Genomic DNA, 12,051 nt, shown 5'->3' with positions numbered 1-12,051 from the left:
TTGCTTTAAAATTGACATAAAAAAATATAGGATTCAATTTTATCATTAAAATAGTCAGTTATTCATAACAGCCCAAACTCCTTCTAGAACTATACAGACAGTAAATTAGTTATACCCTGTAGCACTTATAAGGACTATTTATTCATCACAAGTATATAGACAAGTAGATTAAAACTTTTTCTTGACTTAATTTTTTTCTTCATCAAGGTATTTTTATACTGCATATAAAGATCAGATGGAAACGAAGAAGAACCTTAAAAGTTTACAACCAGAGGCAATTTTAGTATCTTCATTTTTTCCCTTGGTATAATACAAACTGACCTACTTTGAAGCATTTGGAGCATCAAAATGTGACTGCAATGTTCTAACCAAGAAGCTGTATGAAACTAAGTGACTGAAGCACTTCATAATTGATGTATTTCATGTGCATTTAGTGCTGCCCCAGTTTCAGTTTTTAACCTGTCAATTTTTTTTTTAATTGAGAACTTTCTAGGATAAAGGGAAGAAACTCGATAAGCAACAAAGGGAAGTAGGAGATTACAAACATAGAAAAGTAAAGCAAATTAATAGTACAGATTTTGAATCTTCTTGATACTTTAATTTTTAGAGACAAAATAAGTTAGTTGGAATTTTTATTTCAATGAAAAAACACTGAGAACTTAGATTAAAACAGTAAAATGAATGGAACTTGCCTGAGCTCACCCATCACATCCCAGGTATTAAAGTTTAGGAGAAAAGATGATGTAACTGAATTCTGCAGATATGAAATGAATTTGATTCAACAGAAGAATGTTCATTCTTTAAAGAACCAATTAAAAAGTACAAATGCCACATCAAGGAAAAATACTTTGTAAGATATATCAGTTATTGTTACAGAAAGGCATAAAACTTAAAATCTCTAGATTGCTACTCAGGTACTGTTCTTTACTAACTGTACACCCTTGAGCAAGCCACTGTTTTCTGAGGTTATTTTCCTAGCCTTAAAGAGTAATAATCATACCTCTGTCGGTTCGGTTCAGTTCAGTCACTCAGTCGTGTTCGACCCTTTGAGACCCCATGAATCTCCGCACACCAGGCCTCCCTGTCCATCACCGTCTCCCAGAGTGCACTCACACTCACATCCATCGAGTCAGTGATGCCATCCAGCCATCTCATCCTCGGTCGTCCCCTTCTCCTCCTGCCCCTAATCCCTCCCAGCATCAGAGTCTTTTCCAATGAGTCAAATCTTCGCATGAGGTGGCCAAAGTACTGGAGCTTCAGCTTTAGCATCATTCTTTCCAAAGAAATCCCAGGGTTGATCTCCTTTAGAATGGACTGGTTGGATCTCCTTGCAGCCCAAGGGACTCTCAAGAATCTTCTTCAACACCACAGTTCAAAAGCATCAATTCTTTGGCGCTCAGCTTTCTTCACAGTCCAACTCTCACATCCATACATGACCACTGGAAAAATCATAGCCTTGACTACACGGACCTTAGTCGGCAAAGTAATGTCTCTGCTTTTGAATATGGTATCTAGGTTGGTCATAACTTTTCTTCCAAGGAGTAAGCGTCTTTTAATTTCATGGCTGCAGTCACCATCTGCAGCGATTTTGGAGCCCTCGAAAATAAAGTCTGGCACTGTTTCCACTGTTTACCCATCTATTTCCCACGAAGTGATGGGACCGGATGCCATGATCTTTGTTTGCTGAATGTTGAGCTTTAGGCCAACTTTTTCACTCTCCTCTTTCACTTTCATCAAGAGGCTTTTTAGCTCCTCTTTACTTTCTGCCATAAGGGTGGTATCATCTGCATATCTGAGATTATTGATATTTCTCTGGCAATCTTGATTCCAGCTTGTGCTTCTTCCAGCCCAGCGTTTCTCGTGATGTACTCTGCATAGAAGTTAAATAAGCTGGGTGACAATATACAGCCTTGATGTATTCCTTTTCCTATTTGGAACCAGTCTGTTGTTCCATGTCCAGTTCTAACTGTTACTTCCTGACCTACAAATAGGTTTCTCAGGAGGCAGGTCAGGTGGTCTGGTATTCCCATTTCTTTCAGAATTTTCCACAGTTTCTTGTGATCCACACAGTCAAAGGTTTTGGCATAGTCAATAAAGCAGAAATAGATGTTTTTTTGAAACTCTCTTGCTTTTTCGATGATCCAGCGGATGTTGGCAGCTTGATCTCTGGTTCCTCTGCCTTTTCTAAAACCAGCTTGAACATCTGGAAGTTCACGGTTGACGTATTGCTGAAGCCTGGCTTGGAGAATTTTATATAGTATTACTTTACTAGCATGTGAGATGAGTGCAATTGTGCGGTAGTTTGAGCATTCTTTGGCATTGCCTTTCTTTGGGGTTGGAATGAAAACTGACCTTTTCCAGTCCTGAGGCCACTGCTGAGTTTTCCAAATTTGCTGGCATATTGAGTGCAGCACTTTCACAGCAGCATCTTTTAGGATTTGAAACAGCTCAACTGGGATTCCATCACCTCCACTAGCTTTGTTCGTAGTGATGCTTTCTATGGCCCACTTTACTTCACATTCCAGGATGTCTGGCTCTAGGTGAGTACTTCTGTAGAGGAACAAAATTTGCTATCTCACAATGTCTCTTTGGCACAAGAATTATTTCAAAGTGAAAACAACAAAACCCAAAGCTCAGGAAGGAACTTTGACCTTTCCCTTAATTGCCTAAAAGAATATAAAGGACTTGTTCTAGGAAGGGAGATAGCCATAGCTAACTTTAGTAGGAATTAGATGAGTAGACATAGAGGAAACCAGCAAGTCTATTTGTTAAGATTCTTTTCTGTCTTATGGTCTCTGATGGCTATGCTTACCAAATATTTGCTTTTCCACCTCCATGGAAATTGCCTTCTTCTCCTTTGAAGTCCCAAACTACTACTCCCAACATCCTGTTTTGTCTTGAAGATGGTATTTAAGGTGAGTATTTTGGCAGTTTCTATGAATTACTCTGTCTTCCTTGTCTCTTCACGTAACTATATTATTAACTTTCGTTTGATGATCTCGTTAATCTGTTTTATGTCAATTTAATTCTGTAACCACCAAGAAAAATCTAGATGAGTAGAGGAAAATTTCTTCCTCCCCAACACCTTCCACATTGACTTCATAGGTGAAAGTAAAGATAAAATGAGAAAAGATATGGGAAAATACTTGGAAAACATAGAAAACCATATATAACCTTTGATTGGTATAAGGTATAATGCTTGATTGATATCATATTGGTGACTGAAGCTTAGCCAAATGGCAAACATCTGACTATTTTAACTGTAGCCTCATAATTTGTCATTTTGAAGGTGATGCTAAGGACATTAACATGGAAGACAAAGAAAGCATGCACCTGCCAATCTGAAGCAATGTTCAGTCAGTAATATTTTGAGGTCAGCCTTTTGACATTTCAAGAAACCAATACTGATCTCACAGTAATCCAGAAAAGATAAATAATTTATATTTACAAACAGTGTCTAAGAATATCATGACTGAGATTCTCTCCTATTTGAAAAAGTAATTCTACATGGTATATGTCAAAAGACCTTTTATTTGCAAACATTATATTTTTATGCAAATCATTTCTTCTCACATATGCCCCACTGATTTGACCTTATACATTTTCAAACAGGCATGGATCTGTCAACCATGTGTGGAAATAAAAAAAAAAAAAAAAAAAGAGTGTCCCTCATCAACCAGGTATACAGGGTTAAATCACAACCCCCTATAGTCACCCACAGACAGTGCACCCTGAGGGAAATTTAGGATGAAAACCAAGAGGAAACATTCTCTGTTTTCAATAAATGGACCCTAGAAAGTTAAGATGCATACCTCAGGAAGAATTTCAATGACTCCAGATTCTTGCAACGTCCCATTCATAGAACAGCACTGAAATTATTAACTTGAGATATCTGTTCCTTATTATTAGAAGTAACCTTTAGCAAAAATGTATGCTTGACTACATGAATTTCCCAGCGCCCCCTAGCCCCAAATCACATACATACTGTCTTCTCCCCTACCTCCTAAGAGTAGTTTACTCAGGGCTACTGAGTGACTGTCTCCCAAGCTGTAGTCTTCAGTAAGACCTTGAATACTACTTAAATTCACAACTTTTCTGTCATATGTTTTTCTTTACTTTGACACTTGAGACTAACAAAATCTGTATCAAGTGCTATGGTCCTCCATACATAGCCTTTCTGAGCACAGGGATAGGAAAAGAGATGAAGACAATGATTAGTGTGCAGAGAGGGGAGTGGAAGAAACTTTCATTTAATCCAAAGAATGCTTCCTCAGACTGGGCTAACATTTTTCTGTTTGACTATACTAGTGCAGATTTTAAAAGATTGTAGAGCTCTGCCATTGTTATCAGTTTTATTCTGTCTTTGGAGTTGCTAAAGTTATTGGAAACCTTGCTAAACTGAAGCTATAGATGTAAGCCTGAACTCAGATAAAATCATCAGCCCCTTAACTCATAGCATTTTACACCTTTGTGTGTTTTATTTCCCTTCTGTTCTCAGAAAGCCCACTATCTTCATGATGTTACAGTGAAAAGAAAAAAAAAAAAAAGGAATGAGTTTGTTTTCTTTCCTTTTCCAGAGAATAAAGTAGATAAAGAGAACAGTGAGCAGGCCTGAACATTCTTAGCTTTTTTACTTTAACTGCTCCTAGCTCTGCATGTCTCTAAGTTTTCTTTTCTGCGCCCCCAACTCTGAATGTTTGTAACTAAGTTTATTTCTCTGTCCCATAATTCTACAGGAGCTATGCTTCACACCAATTTTCCTTTGACTCTATCCTAAATACATGCATATCTGGTATTCCCCTTACAATACCCTTCCCCTTCTAGTTACATATCAGAAAGAAAGGCAGGCCGGACAGCCACTGTCCGACTCCATTACTAGGTTACTGACACCTATGACTATCTTTGGAACAATGCAAAAGAAATCAAGGTCCTAAGACCTTTGCTCCTCATCACTGACTCCTGAGTGCCTCGTTTTATATGCACCCCTAGATTCCTCATGGTGGAGGGCACGATTCTTGAGGCAGAAGCCTACTGTATTCTCCTTTTGCAGGCTGAGAACTAAAGCCGTCTTTGCATTTCCTCCAAACTCTGTCTCCATATTTTTCATTTGACTTTGGTGGGCAGAGAAGGCCAAGATTTTAGCCAGCAATAATGACACTGCAGATTCTTTCCAAAATCTAAAATTTCCTGTTAACATGGTAATGACTTTGTTACCTTTTAAAGGATAATTTATATTTTTAAAATATAGCCTTGAAAAGACAGTAAATAAAATCCTTAAAAGTGAATCTTCAGATAATACAACCCCCAGATGAAGGTATATATTTTTAAAGAAACCATGTTTTTCCAAACTATACAACCATCAAATACAGATAAAAATAATGTCCATTCATATGGATAATTTAATTGCAACAGTATGGCAAAATTAGGATTCAGTATTGGTGTCCAGAGTGTTAAATACTGTTGAAATGTTTCTTGATGCCAAGTATCTAGATGACTAGATATTCAAATATAAAATATGCAGACATATTTAAATATAATATTAAAAATGATGACATGCAATGATAATTAATTTGTAACACCAATTTAAGTAGGCTTGCAACATCATATTTCTTCATTTCTTAATAAATAAAATTAAATTTTCCTTTAAAGCAGAAAAGTCAATATGGCAACAGAGAAGAATAAACCTGAATCCAGGTTTATTGCTCTGTTGCCTGTGCTTAGTCATGCTGACTCTGCACCTTTGTCTTTTCAATAAGTAAAATAATATTTCTTATAGCCTGAAATATACATAATAGCCCTTTCTCAAGGCTTTGCCTCCCAGGCTTGAACTTTAAAGCCATAATACTTCTCATTCATATAGAGATTAAAAGTTAAATAACAAGAAAATAACATTTTTTTTTTGTTGAAGGTTTATAGGAACATCATGACCAGACTATGTAGACAGCCCTAAGAACAAAGCATTACAACCAAGAAGTGTGCAACAACCAGTCACATTCCATCCCGTTTTAGTGCAAAAGAAGACTGAATTCTAATGGGGAAGATGGTTCTTTGGGATGCTGGTTCGCCAAGTCCTTGGTTTGTTAGCTTTCCGAGTAAAGTTGCTATTTCTTATCTCAACCTCGCTTGTCTCTATTTATTGGCCCATTGAGTGGCAAGCAGTATGAGCCTGGACTTGGAAACAATATCAGTATTATTACTCTCCTTACTGCTTTCCTCTTATGCAGAACAGAACATTCAGAAAAGTCTCTTTTCTGGTTAGTCTGCTGATTAATATTGAGATATTGACATCCCTGTCTACTGAACTCTTGAACTTTGCTGATTTCTTTTTTTCTGTGCCATATTTGGGCTTTTTTTTGAAGATATGAATCCTGTCTCAGGGTAACAGGTATACTAGAAAGCCATCCTTTCCAAAATCTTACTATCATCTGTGTGTGATACAACAAAACAGGGCATAAATGAATACCTTTTGTAGAAACCGCCAACACCTATAATCTTCCCTACCCTTTGAAGTTCTCAAAGATACTCCCCTTCTACCCATTTCTCTTGCCATCTCAAGAGCCCAGCAAAATTTCATCAGTGCAGGTGAACTTTTGTCTTTACAAAAGCACTTAAAACACAGAAACAAAAATGTTCTGCCAACATGCTTAGTCATAACCATGAAGGAAAAATAAGAAAATAAGACTACAAATTAAAACCTCATTACATTAACCTTTATCAACATATTAAGGGTTCTTTTGCCCTACATACAAAGTGGAAGTGTTATCAACTTTGGATAACTTATTTCCTCTTTCTATGCCTGCACCTCTAGCCTAGGCCCTGTGTTAGTGATTTGAAATAGATATAATCTTAACTGGCGCTAGGACCCTTATATTCACATAAAAGGCCCTACCCAGAACTCCATGCTTTAGAGGATATGCATCGCAAAGAACCAAATTAAATTATCACAAAATGCATACTCATGTCACTAGGATCTGATGCTCAAAGCTGACATAATGTGACCCTGACACTTAAGATCATGACATTGACAAATCACACCATCCAGGCCAAGAAAAGTGCTTGCTTATCTCCTTTTCTATGCCCCTGAACAAAATGCAGAGAGGATTTGAATATTAGAAGGTCTTAGACAGGAGGGAAAACCCTGACAAATTTTTCCTCTTACAAGGCACACACCCTCCATTTTCTTCCCTTCATTTGTATTCCAATTCACAGTTTCAAAGACATCTGAGAATTAGCAGAAGTTTACAATAGTTGTGAGGTAGCCTAGAAATGAAACCAAGCATGACCCTTGAAGCTCTCTGGGGTACAAAAATCTTTCTGTGTCCCCCATTTCTTGTTTGTAGGGAAAGAGCTTCAGTCTCCTAGACCTTCCCTGAGTTCTGAAGGGCAGATTCAAACAGTTAAGTAAAGAGGTGAGGGAATGCCGAAACGAGGAAAAGCAGTCAAGAAACAATAGTGCAAGGTCCTGTTACACCCCAGGGGCTGTGCGTAGTAATCTAATACACATCTCTGAATTCTTCTGCAGGACCTAGAGTCTCACTCAAGTGGAAGACAGTAACTTTAAGCTGAGCACAAGCATATGGACTCCAGGCTGGTGGGAAGCAGACAGATGATGAGATTCCTGGAACACCACCTTGTTATCTCACCACCAACCAATCAGAAGAAAGTTATACTCTATCCATGGAATTCTCCAGGCAAGAATACTGGAATGGGCTGCCATGCCCTCATCCAGGGGATCTTCCCAACCCAGGGATTGAACCCAGGTCTCCTGCATTGTAGGCAGATTCCTTACCACTGAACTACCAGGGAAGCCCAAATCAACTCTAGATTACTTATAATACCAAATACAGTGTAAATTCTATATAAACAGCCACCAATGTGCAGCAAATTCAAGTTCTGCTTTGTGAAACTTTCTGAAAGTTTTTTGTAAAGTATTTTTGATCTGAGTTTGGTTGCAGCCACTGATGTAGAACTTGCACAGATTGAAGGACTGATATATGTATATTTATGACATTTATATACATCATATAACATAAAGAAGCACTGACATTGATTCTTTACCTTGGCAATGATATTGAATATTGGAAACTAGAATTGTGAGTACCATTTTGGTAAAAGTATTTATCAAATACTTTAGAGAATACCAATAAGAATTAATAAAATATTCCTTAAAAGACTTAATTTATAATTATTTAAATGAATTTTAAAATATATGTGTGTTAATTATAAATTGTATTTACATGTACATTCAATAGAAAAGCTTGGATATTTGATAAGAGATTCACTTAAAAATACATGAATATCATTATATTCTTTACATTCACATTGATTTATATTTTTTATATTATATTCAAAGTTTATGTACTTGAAAAAAGTTGAATTCTTTTATATCACCACTTCAAAAGAATATAAGTAACTAACAGTGTCTATAATAAAACCATGATCAGGCAAGTAAAAACAAAATGAGTGTATGTTAATCACTCAATCATGTCCGACTTTTTGCGACCTCATGGATTATAGCCTGCCAGGCTGCTCCGTGGAATTCTCCAGGCAAGAATGCTGGAGTGGGTAGCCATTCCCTTCTCCAGGGAATCTTCCTGACCCAGGGGTGGAATCCACACCTGCTGAGCTGGCAGGCAGATTCTTTACCAACTGAGCCACCAGGGCAGTCCTTCTATTATAAAACCATGATTAGCCAAAAAAAAAAAAAACAAAGTAATTTATAAACCATGGGTGCCATTGTTTATTACTCATTTAACACTGTAATTCATTAACAAAATACCTAGAGCAGCACAATAAAAATTAAATTCAATTAGAATTTGTATCTTGCTTATTTTTCACCTTATAAAATCATAGCTTTACATATGTTTTTTGTTTTTTGTTATGAAAGTATACTGTTCAATAGGCAGATAGAACACGTTTTACTTAACATTTTAGTGGTTTGCTATACAGCTTTCAAACATTTTGTTAGGTAAAAGACAACCAGGACACCAAAAAAAAAAAAAAGTCTAACAAGGTTTTTAATGACGAAGAGCTACCAGGCAGGATTCCTGGACCCAAAGGAGGCAGGTCGAGGAAGTCTGCGCCCGGAGGTGGGGGTGGCGGGGGTGGTGGGGAGGCCGTGTTACAAGCAGCTTATATAAGTTTGTTGCGAGGGATGGTCAGGTTAATGGATGGGGGTTTGGATAGGTCGTCGGGCGAGGTGTCTCGGGCTGATAGGTCCTTCTACGTGGCTGGGGTGGGGCAGCTTTAGCTGGCGAACTGTGCTGTCACTGGTCCCCGGGATCTGGGAGGCTCCTTCCTTAGGAACTTCCCCCGCCGTGGGGGAGGGAAGGGGCGGCCCATCATGGCCCCTGGGGTCCAATCTTACACATTTATACATCTTTTATGTGGGCCTCTATTTGTTTTTAGGCCCTGCCCCTGTCAAATATTAGAAGCAGGCCAGTGGACTAGAAGTGTCAAAGAATGTGAACAGATCCATTTTCCCTGATGCTGACCTTTAAAAATAGCCAGCAAACCAAATCATGATTGATTTTCTGGCCTCAAAAGGTACTTCTAGGTGTAATAAAGTAAATTCCTAGGGCTTCTCTCACTCTATTTCCTATCTGTTTCATCAAAGTTCCACATCTATTCTGTTGTTAACTCTTGATTCTCTAACCACATCATAATTTCCCACTTCTGGTTCATAAATGGACTTTGGGCACTCTCCATCATGTGTAGTCTTTAGCTTTTTGTATGTAGATATGACAGTGAGTGAAAATGAAATTCGCTTAGTTGTGTCCAACTCTTTGGGACACCATGGACAGTCCATGGACACCATGGATAGTCCATATACAGTCCATTGAATTTTCCAGGCCAGAATACTAGAGTGGGTAGCCTTTCCTTTCTCCAGGGGATCTTCCTAGCCAAGAGATCGAACCCAGGTCTGCTGCACTGGAGTTAAGCTTAGTTCAGTTCAGTAGCTCAGCCATGTCCAACTCTTTGTGACCCCACGGACTGCAGCACACCAGCCAACCTGTCCATCACCAACTCCCAGAGTTTACTCAAATTCATGTCCATTGAGTTGGTGATGCCATCTAACGATCTCATCCTCTGTCGTCCCCTTTTTCTCCCCCCTTCAATCCTTCCCAGCATCAGGGTCTTTTCTAATGAGTCAGTTCTTCACATCAGGTGGCCAAAGTATTGGAGTTTCAGCTTCAGCATCAGTCCTTCCAATGAATATTCAAGACTGATTTTCTTTAGGAAGGACTGGTTGGATCTCCTTTCAGTCCAAGGGACTCTCAAGAGTCTTCTCCAACACCACAGTTCAAAAGCATCAATTCTTTGGTGCTCAGTTTTCTTTATAGTCCAACTCTCACATCCATACATGACTACTGGAAAAACCATAGCTTTGACTAGATGGACCTTTTTTGGCAAAGTAATGTCTCTGCTTTTTAATATGCTGTCTAGGTTGGTCATAACTTTTCTTCCAAGAAGTAAGTGTCTTTTAATTTCATGGCTGCAATCACCATCTGCAGTGATTTTGGAACCCCAAAAAGTAAAGTCACTCACTGCTTCTACTGTTTCCCCATCTATTTGCCATGAAGTGATGGGACCGGATGCCATGATCTTAGTTTTCTGTGTTTAGTTTTAAGCCTACTTTTTTGCTTTCCTCTTTCACTTTCATCAGGAGACTCTTTAGTTCTTCTTTGCTTTCTGCCATTAGTGTGGTATCATCTGCATATGTGAGGTTATTGATATTTCTCCCAGCAATCTTGATTCCAGCTTGTGCTTCTTCCAGTCCAGCATTTCTCATGATGTACTCTGCATATAAGTCAAATGAACAGGGTGACAATATACAGCCTTGACGCACTCCTTTTCCTATTTGGAACCAGTCTGTTGTTTCACATCCAGTTCTAACTGTTGCTTCCTGACCTGAATACAGATTTCTCAAGAGGCAGGTTAGGAGGTCTGGTATTCCCATCTCTTGCAGAATTTTCCACAGTTTATTGTGATCCACACAGTCAAAGGCTTTGGCATAGTCAACAAAGCAGAAGTAGATGTTTTTTTGGAACTCTCTTGCTTTTTCAAAGATCCAGCAGATGTTGGCAATTTGATCTCTGGTTCCTCTGCCTTTTCTAAATCCAGCTTGAAATTTACCATATTTCAGGTCAATTCTTTACCATCTGAGCCACAAGGGAAGACCATAGAGATCTGAATGTTGTTTCATTCTTCTATTTAAGACAATTGCCTGACGTAAGCTTTGATTGCAAAGCCCTCTACTTGCAAGGGGCATCCAATTGACTTCCAGTTGCCTCTCTTGAATAAGCACAGTGCCAGTCACAGGGCTAGACAAGGAGCCAGGCCATGTTCCCCTTCCCTATCAGGGTTCTTTGTTTTAGAGAGTTTGGTTAATTTCAATAACTGATCATAGGGTTGCTCATTTTGTTTTATCATGTTTCAAATTCTCCCTCTTATGTTTAAAATTCATCTATGAATTGTACTCATTTCACATGCTATCAAGATGATGCTCAAAATCCCTTAAGCAAGGTTTCAGCATTACATGAACCAAAAACTTCCAGATGTACAAGTTGGATTTAGAAAAGGCAGAGGAACCAGAGACCATATTGGCAACATTTGTTGAATCATGGAGAAAGCAAAGGAACTCCAGAAAAACATCTACTTCTGTTTCACTGACTATGCTGAGCCTTTGACTATATGGATCACAACACAGTGTAGAAAATTCTTAAGTAAATGGGAGTACCAGACCACCTTTCCTGTCTCCTGAGAAAGCTGTATGCGAGTCAGGAAGCAACAGCTAGAACTGGACATGGAACATGGACTGGTCCAAAATTGGGAAAGGAGTACGTCAAGGCTGCATATTGTCACCCTGTTTACTTAACTTATATGCAGAGTTAGTTCAGGTAGTTAGTTCAGTCACTCAGTCGTGTCCAACTCTTTGCGACCCCATGAATCGCAGCACATCAGGCCTCCCTGTCCATCACCATCTCCCGGAGTTCACTCAAACTCATGTGCATCGAGTCAGTGATGGCATCCAACCATCTCATCCTCTAT

Source organism: Capra hircus, chromosome 14, assembly GCF_001704415.2.
Source record: "Capra hircus breed San Clemente chromosome 14, ASM170441v1, whole genome shotgun sequence".
NCBI classification, from domain to species: Eukaryota; Metazoa; Chordata; class Mammalia; order Artiodactyla; family Bovidae; genus Capra; species Capra hircus.
This window is presented reverse-complemented; position numbering follows the sequence as displayed.